The sequence below is a fragment of the Poeciliopsis prolifica genome, unplaced genomic scaffold (genome assembly GCF_027474105.1).
Source record: "Poeciliopsis prolifica strain line A6 unplaced genomic scaffold, Auburn_PproV2 SCAFFOLD002, whole genome shotgun sequence".
NCBI classification, from domain to species: domain Eukaryota; kingdom Metazoa; phylum Chordata; class Actinopteri; order Cyprinodontiformes; family Poeciliidae; genus Poeciliopsis; species Poeciliopsis prolifica.
The window spans coordinates 11267428-11286384 of NW_026562377.1; the positions used below are offsets into that span (position 1 = coordinate 11267428).

At 36.8% G+C, this 18957-nt stretch overlaps 1 long non-coding RNA gene across 1 annotated transcript; it reads right to left on the reverse strand.

Moving 5' to 3' along the window:
* Positions 1-3025: 3025 nt before the first annotated feature.
* On the reverse strand, positions 3026-3867 carry LOC129369619 (uncharacterized). The gene is made up of 3 exons (XR_008606963.1): positions 3822-3867; positions 3696-3744; positions 3026-3391 (listed from the first exon to the last, which is right to left on the reverse strand). It is a non-coding gene; the product is annotated as an uncharacterized LOC129369619 (long non-coding RNA).
* Positions 3868-18957: the final 15090 nt, after the last annotated feature.

Here is an 18957-nt window from a genome sequence, read left to right on the forward strand (position 1 = left end):
CTTTAACAGCTCTTATCATTACAGACACTCTGAAGCCACATTCCCTGGTAAATAGAGTAATTTTAAAAATATTTTTTTTACATTACCCTGTAAAAATAGACACGTACTCTAAAAATAGACAAATAAATTATGTGCTTTGTGCAAGATGAGCCATTACGTTATAGTAAAATTCATCCCCAAATTACCTTTTTTGCAGATAAACAAAGAATTTTTGACTCAAGAAGTCAAAAAGTTATTAAGCAGTTTAAATTTTATACCAGTTGCAGTGGTTGTTTGGTACAACTTTGTTACTGGGTAAAAAAAAGCACAGGGCTCCTTCCCTTGCCATCCTTTTCTCGTCATGGTCATGGCAACTGGCAAGCATTGATTGATAGGATTATTCAACTTTAGAAATGTGGAACGGGTCCGCTCTGCTCTGACTACTGGTGAAGGTATGTGTGGGACTGGCTGCACTGCTGTGGAAAAAGGAGAGGCTAATGGCTGACCGCTCTCGCTGCTCGGTCAGGACAGACAGCCTGCCTGCAGACAACCTGCAGAGTGTTGTTGCCATAAAAGTCTCCAGCAACACAGAAAGAGAGTCACTAGATTGATCGCTAGTAGTTGTTTTGAAAAGGGAGGAGTATGAAAACAATGACTATCTCAGACAAATTGACAACAGAGCTTCTTTTGTCCTGATTGCAGCCACACTCACCCCCTCTGCTCATCCCCACACTTGGCTCAGCCCACTTTGAGGGAGTTTTTCAAAATGTTTGCTTTCAGAGAGGGGTTAGTTACACTTTGAACTTGAACTGTTATTACTCATTCCAGACTTATCTCTTGGCAATCATTCCCAAGAGATAAATTACACTATCAAACTGCAACTGAACAAGCTCTTGATTTACACCGTGTTCCAAATGATTGTGGATTCTAATCATTACCACCAATTACTATTATTGGTGGTGGATGGCTACCATGTCCCATCCTCCTCCGACCTCAACTCTATTGAGAACCTTTGGAGTATCCTCAAGCAGAAGATCTGAGGGTGCGATGCAGTTCATATCAAAACAGCAGCTCTGAGATCGTATTCTGACATCCTGCAAAGAAATTCAAGCAGAAACTATCCACAAACTCACAAGTTCGATAGACAAGAATTGTGCAGGTGATATCAAAGAAGGGGTCCCATGTTAACCCTCGATCTGTTGAGATGTTTTTGATTGAAATAGCTTTTGATTTTAGTACATGTGACCCGATAGGTATTTTCTCAACCTACATAAAAAGAGAACCACAGACGTTTATGAGTTTTCAATCAAGTCTTTTGCAAAAGGAGAAGACATAGCAAACCACTTCTTCAAGGTGTCTGCCATGTGTACATGTGACCACTTAATGCTGCAGATTCAAAGAATGGCCGTTGCAGTTCTTTATAATCCATAAACTGTTTAGAAAATCTGCTGTGCATAATAATTTGGAACAGTGCATTTTGAGTTTTTCATTTTTGAAAAAAAATACTGTTCTCATGGGAGATTTGTTCAGTAAAATTTGATTTATACTGTAATAGTTCATGACTTGAAAATTATACTGACCATCATTTGCATTGACCATTTAAGAAAATATCATTTGCATAATAATTTGGAACACGGTGTACATACATTCAAAATACGTTGTTACTCAGAAAGGGCATTCTCTTCTCTTTACACTCTGAATGAATGATGCATGAATGATGGCTGGCAAGAGTTTAGCAAGTAAGAGACAGCAGCCACAGAGGCAAATGAGCATTGATCAAGGTCGCTACAATTACACTGACCTCAGCTAGTTCCTTCCAGGAGGTGCCCCAAGGAATGGAGGTAATGCCCTTAGCTGGATGGGATGCAATGTCTGTCAAAAGGGGTATATTTTCAACTATTATAAGTGTTGCAAAAGCATAGTGTGGCAGTACCTAAAATGGAGCTTTCAGAAGAAGAAATTAGTAAGGAAAAGATAGAGGAGTGAGACAAAAGGGGAGGTAGGCAATAATACAAAAGGGAGAAGAAGATGTGATATGTTGGGCAAGGGAGTTGACAGATTGATGGATTGCTTCACTGCAAAAAAAAGCAAAGCACCAACAGAGCTGGAATAACACTCACACATTATTTTTCAGCTATATCTCAGTGCATTAATGTACACAAAAGTTGTAAAAAAAGAGATGACACGGCTACAGAAGAAGAATACTGGCTTAGCAGCTTTTTAAAACGTGTTGCCTTAGTAAGTACCAAGATTGCACCCTTCATACCTAAATAGTCTACCACGTAGATAAAGTAATAGAATATTCTAATAATGAGTAACATTACCATGCAACATAAATAAGGTTGAATAAAAATTTAACATCTTCAGATTTTTTATTTTTTTTGTATTTGTTTTTGATAGAGGACTTTGCCAAGGCAGTTCAGCAAAAGGTTTCTGCCAACTGCTTTGCAGACAGTTACATTAAGATCAATCAAAATCACTTGATAATAACTTATTTAACCATGTCTACTTTCTTGATATCAAAAGACCTCTTTTACAAGAGAAATCTGCCCCGGACTGTCAGCATACAGTTGAAAACTCTCTGCTGTAACTGAAGTTGTGAAGAAAATAGACACAATTTGTGAAATACCAAATCCTGATATCTCTTTTACTAGGTGTGTTACATTTAATGCACCCTCATTCCTAGGAAGTATTGTGAGAAATGGTGTAGAATTTACAGTCTTCTACTATTCCAGCATTGGGAATGTCACATTTTTGTGTTGGTCATAAGAGTATTAGCAGAAGTGATCAGAAAATGGATTGTAAGGCCATCTTCTAAACACTTCAGTATTTTGAAGTGAGATAATTTTTACTGCAGTCAAAGTATCTGCATCACATACCTTGTGATAATATATTATCAGATCACCACTTCAGCATTTATGTTTTTGTAACATATCTTACTTATATGGATTTTAAGATGACTGATTAAATAATGAAATTAGATCAGAAAAGTTCCTGGTTGGACTGCTGAAGGTAGTGGTAATTTGTAAAAACACAGTCAACAAAATAGTGCAAAATTAGTGAAATGTATTAAGTGATATTTACAACATATACAGAGACAATTTCTTCAAATAGTTCATGAGGTCCAAGATGATATTTTTTTCCCTTTATTCGAGGCAATATTTCAGCTCCTTGATGGAAGTGAGAGGAATGATGACAAACCATCCAATTCAGTTCGGTTCAGTCCAGAGTAAAGATTAAAGTGTGGCTGTGGATTGAATGCCTCCTACCAGATTGGAAGGAGTTGAAGGGACAAGATGTTTCTCTTGATTCGATGGATGGTTTTGCTCGCCAGTCTGATCCAGCTGGCTATAGACAGTCAGAATCCAGGATCTGGATCTGAAAATAGGTAGCTGGCCTGTGTGAAACAGGCCTGATGATAGTGTGTCAGTATCAAAAATCATACATGTATCATATCACTAAAGTGAATGAGTTGATGTTATACTAATAATAAAATTCATGCGAGTACTCATTCATTTCATTTTAGCATACAAATAGCACAGAAGTAGTGTTTTACTATTCAAAGTATTTTCAGTTTAAATGCTTCACCAAGGTAACAAAACAAGCTCAGATCAGGTTAGTTTACGCTGATCGAGCCCAAACAGTAACCAGGAGGCGAGCGCTAGCATGCTAGCTCCCAAACAAACAAGCAAACAAACAAACAAACAAACACTCACCAGTTTCAACTTGTCAAACAGTAGGAAGTTTTGATCCATAATCACACATCTAAAAGTTGAGAGGCACATCAGTGAGAGACAGCACTACAAACATTTGTTAGAGGCTTACAAACGCCAGAATCCTACCTGCGGCAGCGACGGACAGCGTCTCTCACATAGCCCAGTGAGCAGCAGCTGTCTGTTAAGACGCTGACGTATGGCTGGTCATGTGATACTAAACCACGCGAGAACAGGTGTTTAGATTATTTATTTATTTATTTATTTAGTGCTTAAAATAAATTAAAATGAATATTTAAATAAATTAAATAAATAACAGTGAATGTAACAGAAATGGGGAAACAAATTACCCTGGTTGCATTTTGCTTAGATGAGTGTCTTCATTGCCACAGTTTGGGTTGCAACAAGCTGTGGAAAATGTTAGACTCAAATTTCACATTCAAAACATTTGAATGTTTATCTAGATTTTTTTGTAAATTGTTATTCTAACTTGGAAATTTAAATTTGTTTTTGGTGAGTTTAGCTAATAAAGAAATATGGAGAGTGAATGTGAGAAACTGAACTTATGTGGTATATTTATGCACAGACATGGATGTATGGTACATTGAACTACATTTACTTTTTTTCAGTTTAGTCCTACTGTGTAAGAAAGTCAAGTGTATCTGTGTTTTAGCCTGAGTGCATACATTCACACCTCCATTTTTTTTGTGTGTGTACAACGCACACACAGTTTTTAGCTTTACAGCTTTGCCTTCATCATTGCTTTCATAATCTCTACAGCCACTACACAATCACTTTGTAATAAATAAACATATCAGGGGAACCTAAGGCTACACTCCCTCAAAGTGATAAATAATGGCACTTTAATTTTCACCTAAATGCACAATATAAACATTATTGCATGTGTGAACAAGCACCCAAGAGGCAGAGCAAACACCAAAACTCTATTACTGGTCAGGAGAAGGAACATAAAACATGTTCTATTCTTCCCTAATGAAGAGTGTAAGCATACATACACAAGTCCCAAGTAGTCATACATTTACAATGACTAATGCAAAACACACACACATAATTATTTAGAAAGCAATACACACCAATGGCAGTGTAGATATGAACATTTGGTTTACATCAAAAGGGCAAATCACTTGAACTCATGTTATTAATAGTGAGGTTCTGGAGCTTTGGCAGCGCTGTATAGAACGTTGATGATTGATTTTACCATTAAACCTATTTTTACTGCATATGACTGGATGACAGTTAGCAGAAGAAACTATACATGAGCTCCTGATGGTGACACATGATTGAAACTGTGGGTGGCTAATGTAACTTCCCCACTCTGAGTGAATTTTTGCAAAGCTCCATTTATTTTCTATGCAAAAGGGACAAAAATATTGAATTCAACACAGCAAAGTCATTGAATACCAAGTAATGTTCACTATTCCATTAGAGTTGATGACTTCTAGAGCATGCAGTATGACAAGATTTAAATCACAAAGCTAAAAAAAATACCTTATGAAGAATCTGCCTTTTTGGGGGGGTTTATTAGTTGCTTTTACTCAAAAGTATACAATGTCTACTTCTTTGAGCAAAATAATCCATGAGCAGTAATTATGCAGTAATTTAGTTTTCTGTTATTAATCGAACACTATTTGCCATTAATTGGCAAGTTTTTCCTTGATATATCACACTGTTAGTCAGAAAATAAAAAAAAAACTGTATTTTATTTTTCTTTAGATTAAATCTTCAGATAATTAAGGCTGTTGAAGAGCTGTATAATTGAACAAACACTCAATATTTCAACCTTGGACAAATATGTGACTGGCCACAACAAGGCCAAAAACAGGCCTCCCTCGGGGCGTTGTGAATTATTTAAAGTTTCTGAACATGTGGATTCTAACTATGTCCAACACATGAAAATAAAGACAATGAAGATATGTACATTTGAATGTTGGTGTTCTGCAAACAAAATTAGTGAGCGAACAGGCCTCAAAGTTTCAGAAAAATTGTTCCCAAACCTTGGATAACCCCTGAGAGTGTTAACAATGGCTGCTCATTTACATTATTTTGCTATAACCCCATTCTCCAGCATTGACTGTTAACATGTATGATTGTAAATGTTTGCAGTCACAGGTGAACTTTTGTCTAGCTTATCTAATTAGAAATATACAGTTGTGGGAGTTTACAAGTTAGGTCCCATTTTCCAACAAGATTTTGAACTTTTGTCATGGAGACACCTGTGCATCTTAAACAATAGGGAATAAACAGAACTGAAATACAATATGTTTGACAATCTTTTACTTTAGCCCAAAGTGTGCAAGACTTTGGGCTGAAGTATGCAGTTACCCTAATCCAAGATGCGTCTGGTCACTGTCATAGCACAGTATGAATTATTCCAGCAACAGTTTGTTCAACAGGAAGGCAGAAACAAAGAACAAATGATAGCATGATAGTCCAACACAGACAGAAATAAGGGTTACACAAGTTTTTTTCTTGTTCTATAATCTGCAACAGCTGATTGTGGCATGACCTATATGTTTTTTTGGAACCAGTTGAGTCTTATCTCAGTTCATTAAGAAATATAGAAAATAAAATGGGATAAAGGTATATATAGGGCAAAAATCTTAGATAATGAAGGTGGAGGTGACATATGGTTTTCTGCAGTAACTCAGTGGATTCTGCAAGATTTAAAAATGTAGACTTCAAACATTATCACCATAGTGAATTAAAATCAATATAAAACCAAATGCTAGCTTTAAAGTTCTTCAGGCTGCTTTTTGTGAAGAGTATATGTACTTGCAAATAATTTACATTAAACAGATGATATTGACATCTGAACACACTTGTGTGTACACACACTTCTTTTTCTGTTTGTTTGATTGATTATCCGGCAAGCCTCTCAACACTTTAATACCTCCCTATCTGTCCTTTTCCCTCACACACACACACATACAGACACAAAACATATATGGGATTGAGGAGGCCCCACTCATGGCATATTAGCCACCTGTGGGCAAGCCAAGCACTTTGTAAATACCCGCAGGGGAGAAAGGATGAGCCTTGGCGCCCTGTCAGGCCTGATATCGGCGGACACCTAATCTCCACAATACCCCACAGAGCCTTCTCCATCACTTCCAGATGGACAGAAACAGTACCTGAAAGGACACTATGAGTGTAGTACTGGAAAGAATTCCAGCATATTGTCTAGCAGAAAAGTAAAATAATGACTGGTAAATTGTGAGTGAAATGAGTTGTCTTTTAAGACAGTTTCCAAGTAGATTTAAAATGAACTTTTAATGTCATGTTTCCATTAGAGAATTATGTAGCTGTTGCACTACATCCAGAAGTTAATAGTATTTCTATGTGTGGGTGTATCAATTCAAATCAACTACATCAGGAGAGACAGAATATTTATGTATGTCAGATAAAACTTATTGCAATTTTCAAAATGTAAAATGTGTTTAATCTCAACATTCACTGTTATCTTCTGAAAGCCAGAAATTCTTAAATGCATTTCATCTTGTATACATTGTCACCAGGAAGTGACCTGGCAATTGTTTTCTGCCACAAAGCAAGTTTTTCCACAATTTCTACCTTTTTTGTTTATGCCTGAACTTCTATTTTATGTCGGTAACCTTGAAGCCATTTCAAACATCGATTACATGCTGCTTTCATGAAATCAGGTCCTATTTCTGTCTGTAATGACATGAAGTAACTGAAGTTAATTCTAAAACTGAAAAATGAAAGAAATTTTACAGAAATAGATAAACATTGCTGTATGTAACTTGTTCCTACATTTTGCTTGCCTTGTGTTTTATGTTGAAAGAAAGTGTACATTTGCAAAACCGATAGTGTAGACATGTCCCTTCTTCTCTTGATTTGGGGTGGAGGAGTTCTGACCTTTGGTAGGAAACTTGGTATGTGTAGTGGAGTCTCACTGTCTCCTTATTGTTCTGTGTGCTGCTTGCTCCAGAGTGACTTACATCAGTGGGGAAACAAGCTTCACAAAGATATCTTTTTACTTGTTTGCGTTTTATCATGGGTAGCAGTAGTAGTAGCAGCAGTATTAATATTTCATCATGGGGTTTTTCTATGTGAAAAAAACATACAAAAAATATCAAAACTAACAACCAGCAAATCCATCCATCCATTTTCTAGTACCCTTGTCCCTAGTGGGGTCGGGAGTGGTGCTGGTGTCCATCTCCAGGTAACGTTCTGGGCGAGAGGCGGGGTACACCCTTGACAGGTCACAATCATCATATGTGACTTCTAAATATCAACAATATATTTTTTTAAATATGCATTTTTCTCACTTGTTTCTATAAATAATATAAATGATTTATTATTATTATTTACCTATTGAAATTCTTGAAATTTCTCTCTGCCTCTCAAAGTTGTACTGTGTCAGGCATGAAACTTCGGCAAAGCCAGAAAAGGTGCAAATATGATTTTTCACTGTTAAAATTGGTGAGATATTAGAGATTTAGTTGGGTTTTGTTTGCTGACACAGATACCTTATTACATGTAATTCTTCTGAATCCTTGTGGAATCATGAATCAGGTTTAGTGTACAACGACAGATGTTAAATAGTCCAGGCGAAGCTTCTGACAGACATCCAAACACCTTCATATGATAAGAGTGTCTGTGTGATTAACAGGCCAGACAAAATGAGTGGAGGGCTCAGGTTTTTGGTGGAACAAGCACTTTTGAGTGGAAGTGCATCAGCACTGAATCTCCACACTAATCCAGCTACCCGCACCCAAATGTTCCAACTGTACTTCATATAGCTCTTGAAAGGTGAGTGGTATGGTGGGGTAGGGGAGAAGAGAAAAAACAACAACCAATTTGCATTTTTCAAGCACTGCTCTGGCAGGTGGAGTACTAATGAACATTTCTATGATCCATTAATCGGGATCTCGTTTGCACATGGCCGCCATATCAAAGTACCACTTGAGTTTGCGTGACTCAGTCAGAAGGACTAATGGAGACAATGCTGCTAATCAGTTCAAACTAAACAGCTCTCTAAATCCACAAGCTGTGAATCAGAAAGGTAACAATAATAGACTGATGAGGGGAGCTTGTTCTAATCTGTCACAGAGCATTATGAGTGGTACATAATTGCTTTTTTCTGCAATTCATATTATCCAGAGAGGGACAGGAAGTACATAATTGGGTATAGGATATATACATATTTCAAGCAGACAAGCATAGGAAGATAAATTATTATTATTATTATTATTATTATTATTATTATTATTATTAAAGCTTATATGACTGAAAATGTTCTTATTCCTTTCACAAACATGCTCCAGATTTGTATTTCTCTGCACAAGGCAATCTGTGGTTGCAAATCTCCTGCAGTGTTTGCATCAATCACGTATCACCCAATGCAGAAAAGTGACATGCAGACATGATAACCTAACCCTGACCTTGTTGGATAACCGCTCCTTGTGGGCCATATGGTAATAGGTGACTTGTTATGTCTGACAGAAGAAAGATGTTGATGACACATTCATAGGTGGTATGTGGTTAACCAAAATAAGTTTCCCTGCTTTATCCCTCTGTGCAACCAAGATCATAAAATTCACAACTACAAAGAAAGAAGTACAGTGGGAGCAAAAGTATTGAATAACATGTTCTCTAAAAATGCAATTCAATCAAGACTGTCCTCATAAATTTTATGTCAAGTTTCTGTATCAGAGCTGCACAGTGGCACAGTTGGCAGCACTGTTGCCTTGCAGCAAGAAGGTCCTGGGTTCGATTCCCTTCCCAGAGTCTTTCTGCACATTCCTGTGCATGCGTGGGTTCTCTCCAGGCACCTCGGCTTCCTCCCACAGTCCAAAAACATGACTGATAGGTTAATTGGGCTTTCCTAATTCACCTTGTGTGTATGGTTGTTTGTCCTGTTTGTTTCTGTGTTGCCCTGCGACAGAGTGGGGACCTGTCCAGGGTGTACCCCGCCTCTCGCAGCTGGAGAAAGGCTTCAGCAACTGGAGAAACCACTAGAAATCATTGTTAGGGTGCAATGCTTTGTCTAGTCTTTCATGCAAATTCTCCAACTCTTGGAGTTAGAGGGACTTTTATAAATATTTTTAAATTTTTTCCAGAAATATTATTTTGAATTCAAGTAAGTGCCCATGCTTCAATCAGGGCTTTTTAAAAATGCAAAGTATTGCATTAGAAAAGATTGATGGAAATGGCAAAATTTGAAAAAACTTCCTCAGTTTCATAAATATGTTTTTACACTCACTTGAGGTGCTTTTTGGCTTTTTTTTAAAAACAATTTATTGGGCAAAAAGGGAGAATGTATTGCTACATTTACAAGGAAGTACATTTGCTGAATAAGTTCTTATGTAGCAGACTTTCCCACCCACTGGTGGGTCTATGCATGAGACTTGGAAAAATGTCAAAGTCTAAACCTCCAGCACAGATGGGAATGAGAAGTTCTCCTGGCTGGGGTGAGAGTGTTACTAACTGAACATTTTCTGTCTTTGTTTTTTTTTTTTTTTTAAATGTGATGGGAAAGTCTGGAGGCCGTCAATCATTTTGATGGATTACAATTCACATACCTTACTACTTGGTGCATACACACATCCAGTGAAGGAGTGTATTCTCTCTCACTCTGAGAGTCTTGCTGTCCTCCGATCACTTCAGTTTGAGAGATGTTCCCTGATTTCAAAACACTGGCAGAGGTGCCGTTTGTAATTCCAGAATCCAGGGCGACTGCAAAGTGTGGTTCAGCCTTCAGATTAATATAAACTCAGAGACATTTTATTACAAAGTGTGTAATTCATGTCCTTGTTTATAATTTAAATGCGATTGACCATGGTCAGTTGTTTTGTCACTGAAGAATAAGTTACATGTATTCATCTGCTAAAAATATCTATTTGATTCATTCTTTGTGTAACAATATCCAATTTTGTTTCGTTTGTTTTCTTATTCTAACGGTTAATTCTCATTTTAAATCATAAAAAAAGTTTATATCAGTCAATTTTATCCTACATATTATAATCTGAGTTTATTCATTTTTGTGCTGTGGTTATGCATGTGATTTTCTTTTCTGAAATATGACCTGTTTCTCTCAGCACAGGTGGAAACTGAGGATGATTTCATGAAATTATCTGGGAAGACTGACAACCAGCATAGATCTGAATTTCTGACATGGACAAAATAAAACAATGTCTGAGGGGAGAGTAAGTGGGTGGATCCTCCTTATAAAGCCAAATCTGTGGTGAACTGATGATTAGATACCAGGAGTACCTGCTCATGGACATTTTATGGGGCAGTGAAATACTGCCCCATCAAAGAAACATAAGAAGAACATTGTCTCAATGTTCACCTTAGTGAGAGAATGGACAATTTTGGGAATACAGCTATACTCAGTTCTGTCGGTATTTTTTGCATCAACAAGATTCCAGGGAAAAGACCTCTGCAAGCTCTTTGTTTTTTAAATACACACTTAAATGCATCTGCATTTAAATGTTTTAAATCCAAATGCTTCTTCTGTATTCCTATTAAACCTGTTTTTTTTTTACCAGATGCCATTAACTGGAAGACTTAAATATTCACCTTTACTGACTGGTCTCTAAATACTGACAAATTTATTCCAGTTCTGATTTCTAGCAGCCAATTTGCTTTGTGTTATGGACTCATTTGTTTATATTTCTCTGCACGTACATGTGTCAGTGACCTCTTTTGAAAAGACTGAGAAAAATATTGGCTTGTTCAATACCTATTTTTCATGCAGTATTTATGCACAAAAAGTACGATTTTCATCAGACTCTTTAAGAAGTAATCTAAGTCTCACAAGTTTAAGTCAGAGATGCTTTTTATACATCTCTGTGCTTAATTTTGAAGACTTTACCATCCAGAAATGAATTTTGTTTCTCCAGCAGTCATTGTCATTATCTATGGGTTAAAAATATGATTTGTTTCACATTCTTTGTAATTGCATAAACTCAGCAGCTTCATCTAGGTCCAACGTGAAACAACTTGCCATTTGGGTTCGCAAATGAGATTATCATTAGCCACAAAGCAACCACTATGTGTGTCAACCCCATACGGCCAAAATATATTAATAGCAGCTCCGTGACATGAAAACTTGACAGGGGATATTGTTTAATGAGTGTGCATGGTGAGGTGTCACCTGTGCAGTCTTTAAGAATTTATAGACAATGTGAAGATCCTAATGAGTCAACTCACTGATAAATATGGTTACTGTACAGATTTGTAACATTTGTCATTTTTTATTGCTCTAATCTGTAACAATTTATATATACATTGAAAGAATGGTGGAGGGTATAAAAAAACATTAAGCTGTCTTTCCACAGTGGGATCTGACCAAATTTTTCCATTTGGGATTTTAAACGACATGAAGCCCTGCTTCACTATCCCTCTCCTGTGCTCTTTGATACATACTTGAATATGGTCCCACTGTTGGAGATGTGTCTTTTCCAACTGATGCACAGTGATATGCAAAGTGGCATCAATCCACTACTGAGGAGACACAAAGGGAGACAAAGCGAATGTCAAATTCTGTTCCCCTGAACCAAGAGCTGAGGCCCCTGGATGGCTGTGTGTGTGTGTGAGAGAGATTATGCTGGCAAGGCTTAAGTACAGAGGCAGATGTGCACTAGTCTGTTTATACATGCGTGTGTGCGAATGTTTGCATAAGCAATTAAAAGCTTCATCAGACACTATCTTGTCACTGTTATGTTTCCCATCCCAACACAAACCTCACAAGGCTGAACACTTAAAACAAGGGGGAAGGAGGGTGTCTGGCTTTACTGTGGGGCCCTAAGCTGGTTAATGACGCCGGGCACCAGAAGCCCCACAGATGGCTAATCTAACCATTGTCTTCCCTCTGCAACCCTGTCAAAAACTCCTATGTCCCTGGACCCCCATGAAGCATGCTACTGTTTACCCCTATTTCAACGAATTCTAATCCTGTTTAGAAAAATTCTCAAATGTCTAAAGGCCCTTTCCCTCCTAAACTCTTCTTTCGCCTTCTGTTTTTTCAGATGATAAAAAGGACAGCTGGGTAGAAGAAGGATCACTGTTATCCTCACTTGTGTGAAGGGAAAGATAGGGACACTAAGAAAAAGGGCAGGGATAGGGGGTTGGGCTGAAAGTAGAGCAAGAGGGTGGGAAGATCTTGGAATGTTCATGGATTCATTCAAAGCTGGTTCATGCCCCAAGCTAATTAGTGATTATTCCTCATAGATTCTGGATTCACTTATACAGAAGGATGATGGATATGGTGCTGACATTTGCAGGCTCTTCGTGGAGCTCCTGGAGACTCCCCCCTCTCTTTCCTCACTTCATCTATCACTCCACATTGAGTGTGCCAATCCAGGCCCCAGTCTGACCCACTGATACTGCAAGAATGTCTTTCCTTGTATCGAGTGAGACAATTTTGTGTGTGAGGAGGTCAGATAACATGTGACCATACATGAACACGTGCATTTGCAGCATCCTGTAACCTGTACCAGAGTTGGAATGTGGCACAGTAATATCAAGAGGGTCTATAGATTGGGACAATGTATTGACGATGTCCTTTCTTCAAGTCTTTGTTTTCACAAGTCAAAGTTTTCTTTTCAATTCTCTTGGTCTGCTAATATGACTCACTGCCGTTTATATTGATTTGAATAAGTGGATAAGGGATACAAAGGCCCACAGAGAATATGGAATGACTTCAAACTCTTTCATCGCCCACAGAAAGGGACATTGTTACCGTCCGACCTCACAGTTGAGCTCCAGAAGCATTTCAGCAGCTCGTAGGGATTACAGGCGACGAAAGAATCCACTTAGCACATTTTGTTTTGTATTTCAAGCTTTTCTTCCCCTACTATTTGCTCAGAAGCAAGTGAAAAGGAGGGTTTACACCAAAATGGGATTGGTGTCTATCTGTTGCATGTAGGTATTGGCACACTACAACTTCAAAGGCTTCACCGGGGCTTTGAAGTGCAGCATGAAGAGAGACATCTGCTTTTTTCCCCTTGTTGTAATAATTGTTTGCCATGCTGATACTTAACACTGTACAAAATGACAAGCTCAGACTCTGTGAACATAACAGCTGTCCTGGGGTCAGAAGTACCATTCACTTACAGGGGCCTACAATAGGAAAGATCATAGAAAACACCAAAGGATGCCTTACTTTGGGGATGTTTAATGAGCTCCCACACCAAGTTGCCTCCAGTCAGATCAGAAACAAACATTTTTATAGCCTGCTGCAGAATGCAGTGTTTTTTTCTTTAAAAATACATGTACAGGAGCTTTTATGTATAGCATAGAAGCTTGATATACCTTTGAGTTTTTCCACGTTGTCATCTTGTAATAATTATGAAGTGGAAGAAAATGAGCAGTTTTTCTTAAAAAAACAAAAAAATGTGATGTGTAGTTGTCCCCATTAACTCTAATATTCCTAAATAAAATCCATTGCAAATAAATACCTCAAGATGCCACTTAATTAGTGGTATCCAGTAGCCTGGTAAATACTGTGCCCTTGTTTTAAGTTTTGCTTCGAAAAGAGGACACGGACCCACAATAATTGTGAGAAACAATTGCTTATTGAAGGTGATGACAGTGTTGAAGTTTTAGATTTTACACAGTTGTAAAATTCATGGAGTTTAAATCTATAACAATTAAATCTCTGTTTATGTACTCATTCCTTAATGCTAAGTCGTGTTGTGGTTAAACAACCACAAGCTATGCTCTTACTTTCATATTGCATGGAATCATTTTATGTAGTTTTGCAACTAGTAATGAATTTGTAATGGAGTTCATTTTGACACATTGCAGTCATTTTGAAAGTTCATGAAACATCACAACAAAGAGTTTTTTATGCTCAGAAAGAATGGCAGACCAACAGCATCAGGATCATTAATCAACAATGTGGTTTCCATGCAGAGCAAGTAGAGGATCCCAGAACAAAGACAAACTCTGTTCCCCCTCTGATGAGGCAGCAAAAACTGCCAGCTCCTCACTGAATCATTTCACCAGTAAATGTCCTTCACCATAAGCTTTTATGCAGCACAGCTCCCTCACGCAGACCTCAGGCACTGTAAACGACAAGCAGGGTCAGAGTAATTGAAATCATTAATCGTGTTTTATTCTACTTTGGGGCAAAGTAAGCTTGCATTTAAAAGAAGTAGGTAATAGCTTTGGATAATATGCCTGCCTTTGAAGGAAGTAGCTGAAACAATATTGCAATGCATGTGATACTGTGATTCTGGATAAAATAATGCAGATCATGTATTATTATGCGGTCATAATAAAACCATTGATATTCATTTATGGAATTAACTTCACATTGAGAGAATTTACTGCCATATATTCAAGTTAATTGTAGAACACTGACTGCAAAGATGTGCTACACACTCAAATATATTTTATGTTCTGACCTATATTCTATGTTTTCTGTTCTAAAAGGATGTTTTATTAGTGGTATTTTTGCTTGTTTGTTTTTTAGTCTTGATTCTGTTATAGATACTTCAGAAATGTTCATTTGACCAAATCTTTGACCATTTCATTCTATATAAAATATTCAGAATGAAATTATGCAATCAACACAAAATAGTTAATTACATTAACTATTTGGTAAAAAAATAAATAAAAAAAAAAAAAAAATATGTGTGGACTCTAAAAGCTTCTCTCTAAAATTGGTTACATAATTACTATTATGTATCAGAGTAAAGGACAAAGAGCTTTTTTTGGTCTATCCACTGATTCTTAGTGACACACACTATTCAAAAATCACCCAGAACGTGAGAAGGTGCTTTAAGCCAAAAAACTATATTAACTTGAGGTGTCTTTGTTCTGCTAACTTAATCAAACTGATGATAAAATGTGTCTACAGTGTGAGAGACTTTCTTTAATGCATAGGCTTGGGTGATATTAGATTTTACCTCTGCTTTTACAATTTCAGACCAAGCTTGCTGATTTATTTGGGGCAGATCTGATAAGATCTTCCAGGAAGATGTGATCAGCACTTTTTGCTGCTTATCAGCTCTACTTTCAGCAACCCGGAGTACAGAATTGGTTGCTATTTCCTAGCACCAGAGGGGTTTTCTGGAACTCAACAAAGTGGAAAGCAATTTGAGTTACTGTTAATCCTTTGTGGGGATGCTGTCTTCTCGCTGTGTCCTGATATGAGTCAGAAAGCTCAAATAAAATATCAGTGTGTTTGGGATTTTTGCATGTATCGTGTATTTCCCATTGATTGGCAAAATGTCAAATTTTTACTGATACATGTTGATTATATTCTTGCTTTTCTTCTGAGGCTTTCATAAGCCTGTATTATTATTCTGTGAATAGAATGTCCTCTCTTTGTCCCCTATCCAATACTAATTTAATTAAAAATGGTATTTGGCTCCCATTATAAGAACAGGAATATTTTTTGTTTTGACACTTTAATTTCACAATCATATTACATTCTTGGCCCTATCAGACCGGTATCGTAAGCAGGAGTCACTTGAAACCAACATTTGAAGCATGCATTTGAAAAGATTTTCAGCAGTAATGTTTGGACTCTGATACATTTGCAGAAATGTTTAATTGACTTATTAAATGCTATGTGATGGCAGTTAACATTTTCTGAGCGCCAAAGAAAATGAACAATCTATAACAGAAGTGGTTTGTGTTTAATTTATTCTTTGTTTTTTCTCTCTAAGTTAATATTTTAATTCTTCTAAATTAATTTTATACTCGTCTGCTGTTATTTTTCTACGACTTTTAAATACCAAACTTTGCACATTTTATATATTTTGTCTGTCTGAAGACTTAATTTTTAAATATCAAATTAGTTACTCACGATTTTTACTAATCGCTTTTAATATACTTATGTCATACTAATCTTATTTGCTAGTACAGATAGTTGACGTTGGAGTGAACTTGACCTGCAGTCTCTGAATCTGATTGATTTTTTTATTATTATTATTTTGCAAAGTGTCTTAAGATAATATGTTGTGAATGGGTGCTATGTACCTAAACTGATTTGAATTAACAACATTGGGAAAAGCAAATAGGAGAAAGTGTAGCATCCTAAACATTCCTAGAGAGAAATAGAAGTGCTACTCTGTGTAAAGTCCTCTGCATAATACTGATGAAATACAGTATTATTTTACTACATACAAAGTGTTGATTGTAGTGAACTATTGGGCTGGGGCTCTATGTCCTCAAATGACTATTCATGAATGACTCATTTAGAGGATTAAAAACAAAATCCTGTTTTGGACATTGCAACTGCAGATTAGCTTTTATTATTCTCATCAAACCAGTGAAACCATAGTTGATTTTTTCTTGTGCTTTACTTTTAGCAAATTACATCGAAGCATTCATTCGAAAAGGAGGACACACTGCAGTGATATACGTAGTTGTTTGCCCAATACGCCTTTTGCAAAGGAAAAGAAGCCAGATAAAAGAAATAATCACTGAGGTTTATTGGCCAAAACACTGTGCACTAAACAAGAATTTGAATGCATAAATGAAATGATGCAGAAATTTAGATTGTGGTTGTGCAAACATATCCTCACTTTGTTGCATAGCTGAGTAACTGCTATGACTCAAGGTCGAGTATTTTATTGTATTACATGTGATACATAAAATTTGATCAAGTGAAGTGAATCTGACTTTATAAGCATGACCTCTCTTTGAAACATAGACCAGAGAGAAGATGGTCATGGGATTAAAACAAATCCATCAGATGGGTGAAAAAAAGAGAAGGTGACAAAAGAAAAGAAGTTTAAATCAAATATGTTTCAGAAGGGTTAGCTTTGCTCTCGCTTCTTTTACTTGTTTCTTTTGCTGTAAAGAAAGAAAGATCACCATCATTTCACTTACATCAGATTGATTTCATTCATTGCTAAGAGAAAAATCACTGAGACTCATCTGAACTCTTGTAAGCAAGAGTACGTTTGTGAATGAGTGTTACATGTGGGTGTGTTTAAGAGAGATAGACAAAGCTGTTTGTAAGAATGTTCCCTGGCAGAGGAAATGCAGTCTGGCAATAATCAACAGTCCAGTAAATGGCAGTATGTCCTGAGGAAAAGAAAGTCAGCACAGGCAGTAACCAGGGCCACATTATCTCAACTACACATGGCAGCCAGCTAGGAATGAGGAAATTGAGTTTTTTAGTGTAGTTGGCGGTTGAAACCAGTTTAAAACCAGCTGAAAAATTAAGAAATAGAAAATAAATGTTCAGCTTTCTATTTCAATAATCTGCCTAAGACCTAAGAAACGTAATAGCTTATAATATTTTAAGATTTGGAGGTAGCAGCAGAGTCAAAACAAACTTAGCCCTTTATGGTTTTGAGACCAACTGATTTAATAGAAGTAAAATGTTATGACTAAATTCTGGACAGAGACTGCATGTATTTTCACAAGCTCTGGCTTGCTTGGCCTCAGAAACAGCTTGAAAGTTTCAGTCTGCTTTATCATTCATCTAACACGAAGAAGCGAGATCTGGAGACATTATTGAATAACGTTTCTAGTTTGGTGAAAGTTACACAATGTTTCTGGTTGCAAGGCTTACATTTTTCAAAACTCCCAGCTCCATATATTATGTGTGATTTTATGATTTTTATTCATAACTAAACAAGCAAGGGGCCTGTGTGTCAGAGAAGATCAATTTTAAAAAACATCAAAAGCAACCTAAGGCTATATGGGTTATTGAACAGAACTGAATGTGGTGTAGTGGCCCACTGGTGTAGTGGCCCACTTGCTCATAAGGCCACCAACCAGACACAAAAACTCAGACAGAGCAGAATCACAAAGTAGAGGCTAGGGTTTATTGTTGGTTACTTTTATAAACATTGGAAACGTGGCACTTATTTGTTGATATGTATTTGGAAACAGAATACTGTGTGTGAAAGGCAACATCATAACAAAAACAGCAAAAAAGTTAAACTTTTAAAAAGATTTTAAAACATGACTTCAAGCTCAAGAAAGTCAGAATTTAATCTTCTCTTTTGCTTGATAATTACTGATTTGAACACTGTATACAGATTACACAGTAATGTTTTCAAAAGCAAAACATGCACAATTTGTATTTCTATCCATCATAATGATTTGCATTCATTTTAGTTTGTGAATTTATGCCTAACGCTGACATTTTCTGTAACTCTGACCCTTAGCAGTACAGTCCTAACCTTAATCAAAACCCAAATCCCACCTTATCTCCACACCAAACCCTGAACTGATGTTCTTGATCCAGATAATGAAAGTTATGAGAAAAGATCTGCAAAGATTTGCCAGATCCTGAAAATGTCTA